Source organism: Chanodichthys erythropterus, chromosome 22 (assembly GCF_024489055.1).
Source record: "Chanodichthys erythropterus isolate Z2021 chromosome 22, ASM2448905v1, whole genome shotgun sequence".
Lineage (NCBI taxonomy): Eukaryota > Metazoa > Chordata > Actinopteri > Cypriniformes > Xenocyprididae > Chanodichthys > Chanodichthys erythropterus.
Genome location: NC_090242.1, coordinates 30711934 through 30726767, shown reverse-complemented (window position 1 = coordinate 30726767; position 14834 = coordinate 30711934).

Below are 14834 nucleotides of genomic sequence, written 5' to 3'. Positions count from 1 at the left end.
GAGCAGTACATCTGTGAATTCATGATGCCATCAATGAAATGCAGCTCCCCGACACCAGCAGCACTCATGCAGCCCCACATAAGGAAACTGCCACCACCATATTTTACTGTAGGCACCATGCATTTTTCTTTGTATTACTCACCTTTGCGATGCCATACTGTTTTGAAGTCATCAGTTCATAAACATTTATCTTGGTGTCATCACTCTAGAGTATAGAGTCCCAGTAGTCTTCATCTGTGTCAGCATGGGCCCTGGCAAACTCTAGGCAGGCTTTTATTGTGCCTGGGCTTTAGGAGAGGATTCTTTCATGGACGGCACTCATGCATGCCATTCCTCTGCAGTGTACACTGTATTGTGTCATGGGAAATATTCACCCCAGTTTGGCTTTCTACTTATTTAGATATCTGCAGTGAACTTGCATGCTGACTTACTTCAACGCTTCTCATCAGAAGATGCTCCTGTCGAGGTGCTCACTTCAGTGGAAGACCTGGATTGCAGTTCCATCTTTTTTAAATTTTTGTACAACTTTTGCTACAGTATTTTGACTGATAAGTAAAGTTTTGCTGATCTTCTTGTAGCCTTCACCTTTCTTGTTAAATTAGATATTTGAAGTCTAAAATTTTTTTGGAGCTTCGCTCCAGAGACTTTCAGTGGGGTGTACTCATTTTTGCATTTACCTAATTTGAGTAAAACTGAAAATTTTGCTCTCTAAGTTATATTATTAACTTTACTTTCATGTTATAAGTTAAACAGATGTTATATAAAACTTAGTATTGTCAACATTTTGGAAATTGGTTTTTGTGTTCATTGAGATATTGTTTAAAATGTTACTTTTCAAAGGGGGGTGTACTCATTTATGTTGAGCACTGACAAATTTGGGGCTGAAAATTATTCAGACAAACTCTGAGATCTTGTCATTTTTTAAAAATATATTGAATAAACTAATAATGAATGAAATGTTCAAGGTGTCAGAATAAATTTTGGTTTGACTATACATACATAAATACATACATAAAAATTCTGCTTGTTACTGTTTGTTCTGATACTGGCGCGTGTCTTTCTGTGCACATGAATCGTGTGTCACACGGAAACAACATTCACAAAGAGCGCGTTCTCATTTGTCTTGTGGCGCTTGAATGGTTTAAAAGCATTTGCATGAATAAGAGCATGATCATAATGTAACGCTAGCCAAATTATGACGGAAAAACGGATGTTGCTTTAATTGCACTAAATATTTTTTTAACGCGTTAAACTGAAAACATTAATCACGCGTTAATGCGTTAATATTGACAGCCCTAATACACACACACATATACGTGTATTTACAAACTTATGTTAGATGCGATTAATCGCGATTAATCATTTTGACAGCATTCAAGAATGAATATTTTTATAGGCCTAAATATATTGTTTAAACAATATAATCACTAAAACAATTTCAAGTCTCAGAACACTTACAAAATTATGTCTTAAATTAATATATGTATAGAGGGTATGCACGTGATGTCACCATCGGACTGTGGTTATGCACACTGAGTGGCAAAAAGACTGAGTGGCAACATTGGTTTTCAGCATAAATGCCGCAAAAAAACACAAAACACATCTGAAATGGAAAAGAGCTGTTTGACTGACTGTACAAATATTTGACAAGAAATCAAAGGTATACTTTAAGACCGCTGAAAGCTACAGAAATGAAATGAATCACTGCAATTCTCAGAAACAATTGTTGGGTAAAATCATACCATATATTATATTGTTATATATTGTACTGACAACTCATTAGTTAAATCTTAATCTACATAATTATGCATTTTTTGTCAGTGTTTATTAAAAAAACATCCACCTTTTAGGACTGGATATGATGATATATATAACATTGATATAAGGGATCACTCTGATATAAACCTACCTAGGTTGTATTTATATAACGCGTTCACAGGCAAATTTGCTTTATGTATTTCCCCGGTGTCTAAATCAGGCACATTAATCAAGAGTAATGGCCACATGTCAATATCCATGGATTACTGGTTCTTTGTTAAGCTGTAACGAACACAATCGAGTCCATCTGCCTTTAATTTAAACTGATAATCATTTGTTGTACTCATGTTTTCACAGTTTTCCCTATTCCTCCTTAAGCTTCACTATTGTGATGTACAGTATATCTGAGCGAAACGGCTTCTTGAACTAGAAAAAATGTAGTGCAGGGCTTGATTTTATCCATGAGGAATTGATGGAATGGTTGTGGTTTGCAATTACTGTGATCTCATTTGAGTGACAGGTTGTCCCGACCTTTTCATCGGAGAAAAGTCACTGCAAGTTATTTTGATTAAAGATTACAAGGACACATGAATACAAAAAAAAATATAATAATGTGCACTGATAAATCACTTAGCCTATAATAAATACTGTAATATTCTATAAGAAATGTCAGTTTTTATTTCATGGTGACTTTAAGATAATTTACATCAAGAGATTATTCAAACTGTCATTCAACAATATTTTTCCCCTTCAAAGATCTTTATTATCTTTTTATATTATACTAAATACCCGCAGCACTGAGCTCTTGACCTGTGGAGAAAGTGTTTAAGCAGATTGTGACATGCTCAAATGAAGTTTAGAAAATCAATAGCACTTATCGGTCTTATTCTCTAGCAGACAGAAAGGCCCAGTTAGCCCAGCGGGAGGAGTAATGCACGGCCGTGAGCTTCACTTAAATATGAACAGAGAGTGGATTCCTCAGCTCACATGAAAGCTTGCAGGATTTATTAAGAAAAGAAATATGACAATGGAACCCAAAGAGCCATTAAAGATATGGAAAAAATAAAAAAAAATAATAAAAATGCAATGCAGAAACAAGGTTTAAAGGATTAGTTTACCCAAAAATGAAAATTCTCCCATTATTTACTCACCCTTAAGCCATCCTAGGTGTGCATGACTGCATAACCTGATATTGGGTTATCCGTCAGAAGCTAAGTTATTTGAATCTATGGTTTTAAATATGGATATTTTTCTTACAAAAATGCACCACTTTGCCTCAAATGGCCTTTATTAACCTCTGGAGCCGTATGGATTACTTTTATTATGGATGGATGCATTTTTTTTGCTTCAAATTGTGGCCCCCCATTGACAAGCATTATAAAGCTTGGAGGAGCAAGGATATTTTTTAAATATCTCTTTGACTGTTTTCATCTGAAAGAAGATAGTCATATACACCTAGGATGGCTTGAGCGTAAATCATGGGAGAATATTCATTTTTGGGTGAACTATCCCTTTAATGTCAGTGTTGCAGTGCTGTTGTCTCTGATCATTTTTATTTGCTAAATCGAGAGACAGGTCTGTAGAAGTTGTTGAGGTAAACCACAACTGTTAGGCCAATTCCAGGAAACTTCAAATGGACTTTCCCACTGAGAATCCTCTGTGAGAAAAATCTGGCATTCTGTCAGGACCGCTATCGTCAAATATGATTGATAACTGCATAGAGTTTGTATGGGCGGTATGGTTCTGTTCTGGGACTCTCTGCACATCCATGCATGGATAAGAGCAGGGATAAGCATGGATAAGAGCAGGGAAAGCAGCAATAACCCCCCTTAGGGTAAACCGAACAGAACCAACATATGCAGATATAATTAATGACAATAATTTAAAATGTACACATAAGGCCAATCCTGACTGAAGAGAGGAGGAGCTGGGGATGGAGGAGGGTAATTAGCTCCTGAGAAATGCAATTGCTGCTGATAATACTGAGGAGCTTATATATGGATTCTGTGATAGGTGTCGTATTCCCGTAGGTAGACGTGAGTCACCTGAGAGTCAGCTGATGTGAGCTTGACTGACATGACCTGCCAGAACTGGTGCTAACGCTTGATTTACGGCAATATACCAGAATGTAGTGAGCATGACATCATGGCATCTGAAAGGCCATCAATGGAAATATTATCTACAAAGTACTCTAGTCTGTTGGTACAATCACCCTCGTGTTATTCTAAACCCTTAAGAATTTCTTTTTTTGCATGAAAACAAAATGAGATATTTAGCAGATTGTGCAAGTTGCTCTTTTCTATGTAATGAAACTGAATGGTGACCATGATTGTCCTCGGTCCCCTCTCACTTTTAAGGCTCATTCACGCCAAGGATGATAATTAATAATGATAAAGCCTTAAAAATCATTTTAAATTTAAAAGAATAGCAGATATCACAATACACCTATTAAGGCACAGAAGAACAATATCATTGGAATCACTTTAAGAACAGTTTTTTCCAGCTGATGAACATTGACAGACAATCAGAATCCACCCGACTTTAAAGAGCCTAAGCATTAATGTGTAAACGTTACATATATGAATAGAACATTATGATTTGTTGGCGTGGATGCTATAGTTATTGTCCTTCGTGTGAAAAAAACAGTGTTGCTGTGTCCGAAAATTGCATACGGTACTACATTTGGTTAGAAACTTACTTCACGACTTCTAAAAAAGTAAGTTCTATATAGTATGAGGGCCATTCAGAAATAGTGCAAACTGCTGTCCCACAATCAAAAAACACATTTAAAAAACAATTAAGTATTAAAATGTAAGATATTTACTAAGATCCTTCTATTATCTATTGAATAATATTTAAAATATCAGTAAGCTTAATATAAATATAATCATAATTTTTTTGGGTACTTTAAGTTGGGAGGTTGGGTGTCCTGAAACCTAACTCATACATTTCAATTTGTGAAAATACTGAAATAATTTTTGCACTGTTTTTCCATTTTTTTTTTTTTTTTTTTAAGTGAAGTAAAAAATATTTTATATTTTTAATTTTAAATCAACTTTTTGTAAAAAATGTGTCCCACATTTTCATGTCATTACCGAAACAGTGTATGTTTTAAGGTGCGTTCACGCGGCCTCGGAATTCCTGTAGTTACGAGAGTCTAGCTTGTAAAAAGCATTCACGTCTTCGTAGAGCTCGTAATTACAGCTTGTAAGCTGGGAGTTTTCTGAAAGCTCCCACATGTACCACGTGGCCGCTGTACCACCTGACCGCTGTAGATTCATTTAGGCGTTGATAGTGGTGCCATGGAAACGCTTATTTCCCAGTCCGAGGACGTGAACAGCTCCGAATCGAATATAACGTCACGTGTTGTCATTTCAAGAATCCGGTAAATACGAGGTGACGTGAACCCAGCATAAGTTCATTGGCTGATTTTAACCACACCCCTACATTTTTTTAATCAGGAAATATTCCTATGTCCCTCTGTCTATTATGGCCTCAGTTTTGTAGTAGATAGGTACCATTATTTTGAGTTAATTGTGTTCAAAAGTCTGAAAATCTCTGTGTAACTTTAAGGAACATCACTACCAAACACCTTTTTCTGCAATTAAGCATTTTTTTCAGCGTTATTTCATAAAATTTAGTTTTTATGGCTGTACAACTGTTCAGAACTGTGCTAGGTAACCATGTGCTGATTATTATCTTTGAGCTAGGCTCAAAAATATCTAAAATTGTCATTACCAAACAGTCACGACTGAAACGTGGTGAGGTTTCGGTTGTGACATCGTTTTTTGAGTGTTATTTGATAAAATTGTAGCTTTTTACTGTGTACAATTGTTCAGAAGTGTGCTAGCTAAGCATTGCCGATTAGCATCTTTGAGCTAGTCTCAAAAGTTAAAATTCTAAAAAGTCTAAAATTGCCACTACTGAAACATTAATGACCAAAACATGTCATCATTGTTATAGTAGTGACAAAAGGGAACACATTATCATTTATTTGGGCGAAATAAACAACATTTTAATAGAGTTATGCAAATCATTAGTATTTTAGCATGTTTTAGTACAGGTGCTGGTCATATAATTAGAATATCATCAAAAAGTTGATTTCATTACTAATATGATTTCATAATTGATTTCACTAATTCCATTCAAAAAGTGAAACTTGTAAATTATATTCATTCATTACACACAGACTGATATATTTCAAATGTTTATTTCTTTTAATTTTGATGATTATAACTGACAACTAAGGAAAATCCCAAATTCTGTATCTCAGAAAATTAAAATATACTTAAGACCAATACAAAGAAAGGATTTTTAGAAATCTTGGCCAACTGAAAAGTATGAACATGAAAAGTATGAGCATGTACAGCACTCAATACTTAGTTGGGGCTCCTTTTGCCTCTCCTCTCTTCCTACAGACTCTGGGACCCTGATTTCCAAAGGAAATGCAACATTTACTTTCATACCAAAAACATAACTTTGGACCACTCAGCAGCAGTAGTCCAGTTTTTTTTTTTCTTCTTTAGCTCAGGCGAGATGCTTCTGACGGTGTCTGTTGTTCAAGAGTGGCTTGACACAAGGAATGTGACAGCTGAAACCCATGTCTTGCGTACGTCTGTGCGTAGTGGTTCTTGAAGCACTGACTCCAGCTGCAGTCCACTCTTTGTGAATCTCCCCCACATTTTTGAATGGTATTTGTTTCACAATCCTCTCCAGGGTGCAGTTATCCCTACTGATTGTACACTTTTTTTTCTACCACATCTTTTCCTTCCCTTTGCCTCTCTATTAATGTGCTTGGACACAGAGCTCTGTGAACAGCCAGCCTCTTTTGCAATGACCTTTTGTGTCTTGCCCTCCTTGTGCAAGGTGTCAATGGTTGTCTTTTGGACAACTGTCAAGTCAGCAGTCTTCCTCATGATTGTGTAGCCTACAGAACTAGACTGAGAGACAATTTAAAGGCCTTTGCAGGTGTTTTGAGTTAATTAGCTGATTAGAGTGTGGCACAGGTGTCTTCAATATTGAACCTTTTCACAATGTTCTAATTTTCTGAGATACTGAATTTGGGATTTTCCTTAGTTGTTAGTTATAGTTAGTTAATCATCAAAATTTGAGTTTCACTTTTTGAATGGAATTAATGGAATAAATCAACTTTTTGATATTCTAATTATATGACCAGCACCTGTATGAGAGTAAAAATTCTGTAATGTGATGTGGTGGCTACCAAAAATGTGCAGTTATGACTGAATCAGGATGTTTTGTCAAAAATAAAGTACACTGAATGATCAACTAAGATGTTATTATAGTGTTTGGTTCAATGTATATTCAAACTAATGAAACCTTAACTTTGAAATCAGTATGATACCCTTTATGCCTTTTGCAAAGGAAGACTGGATTCAAAATGCAACAAATTTCATAAATTACTGTTAAAATTGTAATTGTTATTGATTTATATTGAAAATATATTTACAAGGTAGATGTAAACAAAATCTTAATAGGTCGGTGTAACCCTTCTTATTAAATTTATTATTGTGGTAGTGACAAATTTGGGGAGAGGGAAAATATTTCAAAACTTTCTGAAAATACAATATGAGAATTAACTGCACAACTACTAGAAATGTGTACCTTGTATATTATACAATTTGCATACAAAAGCTGTGGAAAAATAAAATTTTTTTCAAGACGTTTCCAACTCTGCCTTTGAACCTATTAATGGTCCATGAATGTGCGTAGAATGAATGAAATTCAGACGTACTACATCTCCCACGTAGGCATATTCAGACAGAGTATATGTTAAATATAAGTTTGAAACCTGATGAGGGTGGCATGAATAAAATTGTATATATATATCTTCTGGAAATGGGCCCCTTTAAGATTTTGGTCACACATAAACACCCATCTCAGCAGGACATGGACTCTCTCTGTTCTTTCCACTTACAGGAAATGAGTGTGATGGGACTCCCTGCATTACTTAGCTTCTCCATCAGCTCATTCCCACCTGAATTCTCAGACTGATGCAGCACTCAATATCCACCAATTTAAATGTACCATACTAGATTTTAACACTTCCTCAAGAAAGTGGTAACTAAGGCCATGTTCACACAGCAACAAATTAGTTATATATTTTGAGTCCCCGTATAATACCCTCTGTGCCCCAGTAAAATAAGATAATCCTTGTGTCAATGATGAAAAGGCCCCTGGTCCTTAATATGGTTATGTTCACTATTTGTTTACTAGGACTAGATATTACAATCCCTAACGATTCAGCACAGCACTAGCCTTGAACGCTACCACAGCATTCCACGTTGCAGGAGTCTTTTTAGGTGGATCTTCCCACCAATACGACACATCGTCAGTTGTGTACCACCACCTCATTGGATGTTTTACCCTGGCGTAATATTTAATGCAGTTCATGTTGTTGATAAAGGATGGAATTTTCTTTCTCTTTGTATTTTTATATAAATAAGTTACAAGATTGATCGTATTCAAATCAATGTGATGAATGTGTTAGGTCAAAAGTAATCTAAAAGTAGTCCAATTATTTTACCTTAAATGTGTAATGTAATGGATTACGTCACTAACTACAATTTTTGTCATGTCATTTGGAATCAGTAACTGATTACAATTTTAGTAATCTACCCAGCACTGCACATCATATACAATGTGGGACAGAAATTTAACGTTATAACAGTTAAAGGTGCAATATGTAATATTTTTGCAGTAAAATTTCCAAAAAACAATATGCCAGTGTTATATATTTAGTTCACTTGAGTACTTACAATATCCCAAAAACTACTTGTAAATCATGAGGAAACTGCAATTTTAACCAAGACTCTTGGACGTGTGAGGAGTCACCTGTCAATTGCGTTATTCCTGTGTTAACCCTCAGTCTGCCTTGTTTTATTTTGTAGAAACCATGGAAACACCAAAGACGCTTTAATATATATTACACGTTTTAATAGACAGGGGAACAACTGTTTTGATTTTGAAAACTTATTGTTGTTATATAGCCCAACACATTTAGTCTTATTGTTTAAATCTAATTTTCTTGTTTTTTTTGCAAGTACCATGCTTTACCATGCCTCAGAGAAAAACACTAATTTTGTCAAGGTGACACAGGTGCCAAATAAATAAAAGAGGGGGGAATCACCACTTAATAACATATTATATTTCCCTTGTCAGAAGAGTATACAACATCACAAATGTCTCAACAAAGTTACATGAAGCAGAGTTACCAATCTTTTCACATTTGGAAGCAAAACCTTATAAAATGTCCACCCAATATTAAAGTCCAGAGTAACCACAAATGTCCTTGGTTCATCACACCACTGTAGATGTTAGGATGTTAAAAGAATGAGATCCAATTTAATCAAACAAAGGTTAATCCACAGAAAGGTGGCAGTTTGTAAAGGAGTTCAGATATAATTGTTGTGCTACAAGTTTTCTTGTCACTTGTATAGTTGTGTATAGTTTTGGCGCCCTTTAGTGGCAGTTCTCTAGAAGAATAAGTGATCACATGTGTCATGCAGTCAGCTCCTCAATCTTTGGATGCCATCCTTTATTTTGCGTTTGTAAATGCATAATCTGTAAGTTAATTCTTCATTACATAATGCTTGATACATACTTTCATATATTTGTGACTTTGATTTAAATGTCATTTTGGTGATGGTAGACTTTAGCTATTAGCCTAGCCTTTGTTTGATATAGCCATAGACAGTAAAAGAAATGGACACAGCGACCCCATTGGAACTCAATTGAGTCAAGTGAAGCCCATTTTTAGGGATTTTTAGCACTTCCGCTTCTGACGCGCAGACTCACACTAAGCTTGATGACGTCCGCAACCTGTCTGATAGATGTAAATCTTCTAGTAGCTGTGCGTGCAAACTGCCATCGTTAATCTTGCAGAGACGGTGAGCTTGAGCGGGGAGTTCTTTGGCGTGAGTGAGCAGGAGTAAGTATTATGATTAATTATTTTGTATAGTATTTTAAAATGTAACGCCAGTACGCCATATTAAGATAATCTCCCCGATTGCCTGCGAGCTTCTCCTCCTGTCTGTACGGTAATTTCTCTAATGTGCGACAGAGAGTCGAGTGGTTATGACGCAATCGTTAGCTTGTTTTTACAAAAACTGTTTCTACGGGGCCGTAACATAGAAGGTAATGGAGCCCTTTATACATTGTCGTGTATCTTTGGAAATAAATAATGGACAAATCTTTAAACGCCTCAGACGTAAAGTTATTCACTGTCAAAGTGACGCCAAAATGAATGGGAGTCAATGGGGATGCTAACGCAAGTGAAGTTCTGCTACAAGATGGCGGCACCCGGCCGACTTCAACTTCCGGTCGACTTCCTTTGGCACTGGATATAGCACTCATTGTGTTAATTTCAACCTACTTTGATAAGATAACTTCTCTATAGGAGTCAATGTGTATTTGTTGCAATTTTCTTGGTCATCTAATAATCCCATTTAAGTAAATTGATGATAACATTGCAACACCTCACAAACCTTTGTGTAAACAAACAAACCACCTCTAGCCAAAAGCCACTTTGTCTCATTTTATTTTGACTTTACTTTTATTTCATTTAATTAATTTACTGTTGTTTTAGCCTGCATATCCCTATTCGGTTAAGTTGAAAATAATGAAATTTAATATTTAATTAAATAATTTTGTTTATTTACCTTCCCTTTTATGTTATTTTAGTTAGTAGTTATTAGTAGCCTAATCCCTGTTTCTTCTATACCCCTCCTCACTCATCAGTGCAAGGCCTAGTCCATAAAGACGTTATCCTTCAAATGCACTGTGAGCCCCCAGAGAGAACTAGAAACATTTCCCATTGTTTTTTCTTTTTACCATTAGGTGTTTGATGCGTTCTTGCTAGCTTAGCTGTCAGGCCCCCTATGGTTAATGGAGTCTAATGCAGCCTTTACTTGAACAAGTGACACCTGCTTAGCCATATCTCCTAGCTTAAACTAAATAGGTAAAACCTTCCTTTCTTCCTTCCCTTTTCTGATTCCAACTTATTTTTTTATCTTTCCCCAGTTTTGTTTTGTTTATTACGTCATAGTGACCAAACCTGTGAGAAGAACAATCAGTTTTGAGTAACAGTTTGACTACACGTACAGCCCATAGCTGACAGCTTACAGACCCATTAACAATGATACTAAAACTGAGTATTTGTGCTCACCAACACTAAATTGTAATGTCTTTTTTTACTAGTTGCCCCACATAGCTATTCACACCTTACACAGCCCACATAGCCTTTCCCCCACACAAATAGCTTACCACCTCTGTACGAACCTTTGCCACCTTTGCTTGTGGTTTCCCACAAGTGTGGCAGTATGCCTCAGTCATCCTGTCCTGCCCCCCACCAGTACCATCTGGAAACCCAGCAGAGCAGTGTGATGGACATCCTTCAGCCTGAAGAAGTGAACGACCTGCGACGGCAGAGAAAGGAACAAAGAGACGACAACACAAGTGGACTTCTGACACCCAGCCTGAGCAATGAAGACGCCATCTTCTCCTGGGCCGATTCTCTTATGGGGCTCCGACAGGTGGTAAATTAACTAAAAATGCAAGTCACAGAGCTCCACTCCGCTCTGTGAAAGAAGACACCAGACACGTGCAAGGATGCCGACAGAATTCAACAACCAAAAGAGGATCACCGGACTTCAGGAGGCTCTGACAGCTGCTGGGCACCAAGAGCAGCTGGAAATGCCACCAAACAAGATGTAGTGAATTAACTCAAAGGGGAAATATTAATAATTATTCATAACTCATTATGATTATTAATTATGATTAACTATGAATATGTAAATCCGTTAATCAGATTAAATGGATGTAGCTACATTAAGATTAATATTACAAGGATCTAAATCACTTAAGAAGCAATTTATTAGCAGACAGAGTCAGAACCAAACATGTATTGTGCACAATCTTTATTAACTAACTCACAACCACATAACTAAACTAACAAAAACATAACATACAACAAAGGTCACACACATACATACTGTAGGCAAGAATGAGTAATGATAGGGTTGAACCGGAAGAGGTACTGTTACTAGTGCTTTAGGAAAAAGTCAAATGACAATCATAAGGAATCATCAGTTTCTTTTAACAATAGCAAAGGTGAGTCTTACAAATCAATACTAAATTGCTGTTTAGTGTTAAAATGTACGATACTTGCAAGATGCCTTTAGGCTGAGTAGCGTCAGATTGGCAAGTTGAGGAAAGATCTTGAGGATTTCGTCTGAAGTTGTTGCCAGTCTTTTCTATGTTGGATGTTGAGCACATGGCTGGTTTACAGGCCTTGGCCTGAAGTGGCCTTCAGCCAAGAGGGTTCTGTTCGGTTGTCCACGAGGCAAGGAAAGAGAGGGAGTGGCATTGTTCTCTAGCTTTTAACCTCTGGTCAAAGTCCAACCTCTTAAAGTTGATGTAGCCAATGAAGGAGTTGTATTTCCGGGCGACAACACACCTCCTGTCAGGGCTTTTACGACCAAGAAATATTAACAAGCTGAATTCTTGAATATAGAGTAATACTGAATACATGAGTAATACTGATGTGTTGCACAGGTATGGACATAACATAAATTACCAAATAAGAATCGAAAGTTGGAGTCCGTAGATACCAAACATGCTACCCATGTGATTCCAGTTAACTGTACATTGCAGCTCTGGAATATTAATACCAAACTAGTTCAAAAGAGAAAATGAATACAAAGAATAAAGCCCATAAAAGAAAAGTCACGAGATGGGAAACTTGGATACATGTTTATACATTTCCCAAGTGGTTATATAGAGAATACATAGGATTAAAGGAGTTTATTTGTCTTTCTCAGAAAGAATGAGTCACTAGTCTCATGCAAAATTCTTCCTGATCGTAAAAGGTCCAAATATCTGTAACAGGACACCTAGTTCTGCCTGTAGTTTAGCTACGTTTGGGATGCTAGTTGCAGTTTTAGGGGGATGGGTTCACAGAGCTTTGATAGAGTGAGTTTATGGGTAATTCTTTAAATATAATGAATAATTTTGTGTTCCTGATTGGTCCAGACGCTACAAAGACCTTAAAAGAGAACTGTTAAACAAAGAAGACACTGTTAAATACAGCCAATATGGAACTTAAAGAGAGAGATGCTAAGGCCCTTAAAGGCCAACTGCGTGCAGCCAGAGGTTAAGTCCAGAACTTGACTCAGCAATCCTGCAGCATCAAAGAGGAGCTTAGCATGGTCCAAAAAGAACTGAAACAGTCCTACCAACTGCAAACGGACCCCATAAGAAAAAGGTACCCGGCTGAATTTACATCAGGAGCGCAAACTCCCCCAACCCTGCACACAGACACAGAGGGGGGAGGAACCAAGCCCTTTGGTAAACACTTCACCAGCCCATTTCCTGAGAGCCTCTGCAGCCGCAGAAGGAGAAGGATTAATTCAGACAGACCCTAAAACGGCACATGAAGGGACATTCAAAGACCTCCAATGAATAGCCAGGCACATTCCTGCATTCACACTAGAGCTTGCAAGAGACCACGACGTCCACGCCTACCTATGAGACTTTCACCTGCAGTCTTTGGTCTGGAAGTGATCCAGAAAAGATAGTCTATTTTGGTGGGTCACACTCAGAGTTGTGACGCTTTCTGGCTCGGTAGCCAGGAGACATCCAATCCGACTACCAGCAGTTGAAACAAGCCATCGTTAAGGAATTCTCAGACCCAGAGTCTAAAAGCGGATGGATTGCTGCCCTAGACACTAAACAGGGCATGAAAACAGACATGAAGTTCCTTATGTGTACTACCACAGACTCAGACGAGCTTACTTAGGAGGTCGCAATGTGCTCGGGATGGAGGAGGACACCAGTTTCAAGAGCCTTTTCCTCTGAAATCTCCATCTGATTGTAAGTCACCATTTAGGCATTACGACGTGCCCCCACACAATGCCTATTCACCAACTACGTGACTTGACAGAAGGCCTTTAACAAACATAAGGCCTCATCAAAAATGGTTTGCAACACACTAGCAACTGTGAACTGCAAAACCCAGAACCCAGAGCTGGCACCAGAAGGCACACAGCAGGCAGCAACAACTTCCTTCTCCACACCCTTCATACAGCGGCCATCCAGAGGCTACACGAGGACGAATGGACACGCCTGCATCAGACGATAATAAGTGAGCTCCTTGAACAGTACTTACCTGAGGAGTACTGGGAAGCATAAGCTTCTGACCGCTCACACAACACCACTCAGACCTGCTGAAGTCTGCACCGCCACAAGAGCAGAGTGAAGACAGGAACACACCAAGCCGACAGTTGGCCGTCGAGCAGTTTTTCTTCGTCGGCTGACTAAGTTTTCTTAGTGTGTTCCGCACTGTTGGCTGAAGTTAGTCCTCATCAGCGTTTTTTAGGCCGATTCGAAATGTTGAAATCGGCGTTGGAGCTCGTCGGTCCGTCGGGCCATCTGATCATTCTGATTGGTTGTTCAGCTACTGCCTCCTGCTTGTTCGGAAAGGCATTTCATCTCACGCAGGTGCAGAACTGACGTGCTACTTGGCCGTCGGCTGTTTAGCGTTGGTTTGGTGTGTCAGGGCAACTTTGGACACAGACGCTGCCGACGTGAGCCAACCCCGCAGTCTGCTTTTGTCGCCACTAGTTGGTCGGCGTCGTCTTGGTGCGTTCTGGCCTTGACATGGCAACTTCAGACTACTTCTGTTCTGACTGAGAGCAGAGGCTACAAACACCTGCTGCCCTTCTGCCATCAGCCACTTTATCATGCAGATCATACAGAGTATGCTGCTCCCCTAGGTGTTGACCAAGAACGTTGGTATTTACCATTCTTCGGAGTTTATCATCCAAAAAAGCCCTTGGTTAGAGTGGTGTTTGATTCCAGCACCCAATATCAGGGTCTTTCGCTGAATAGCGTTCTTTGACAGGAACAGATTTAAACAGCTTGTTAGGTGTGCCGATTCGATTTTAGAAGGAGCCCGTTGCTGTGACTGCCGATATACAGCAAATGTTCCGCCGTTTCACAGTGAGAGAAGCTAGATTAACACCTCCAGACGATCCTACAAAATCCCTAGGTTAGAACTT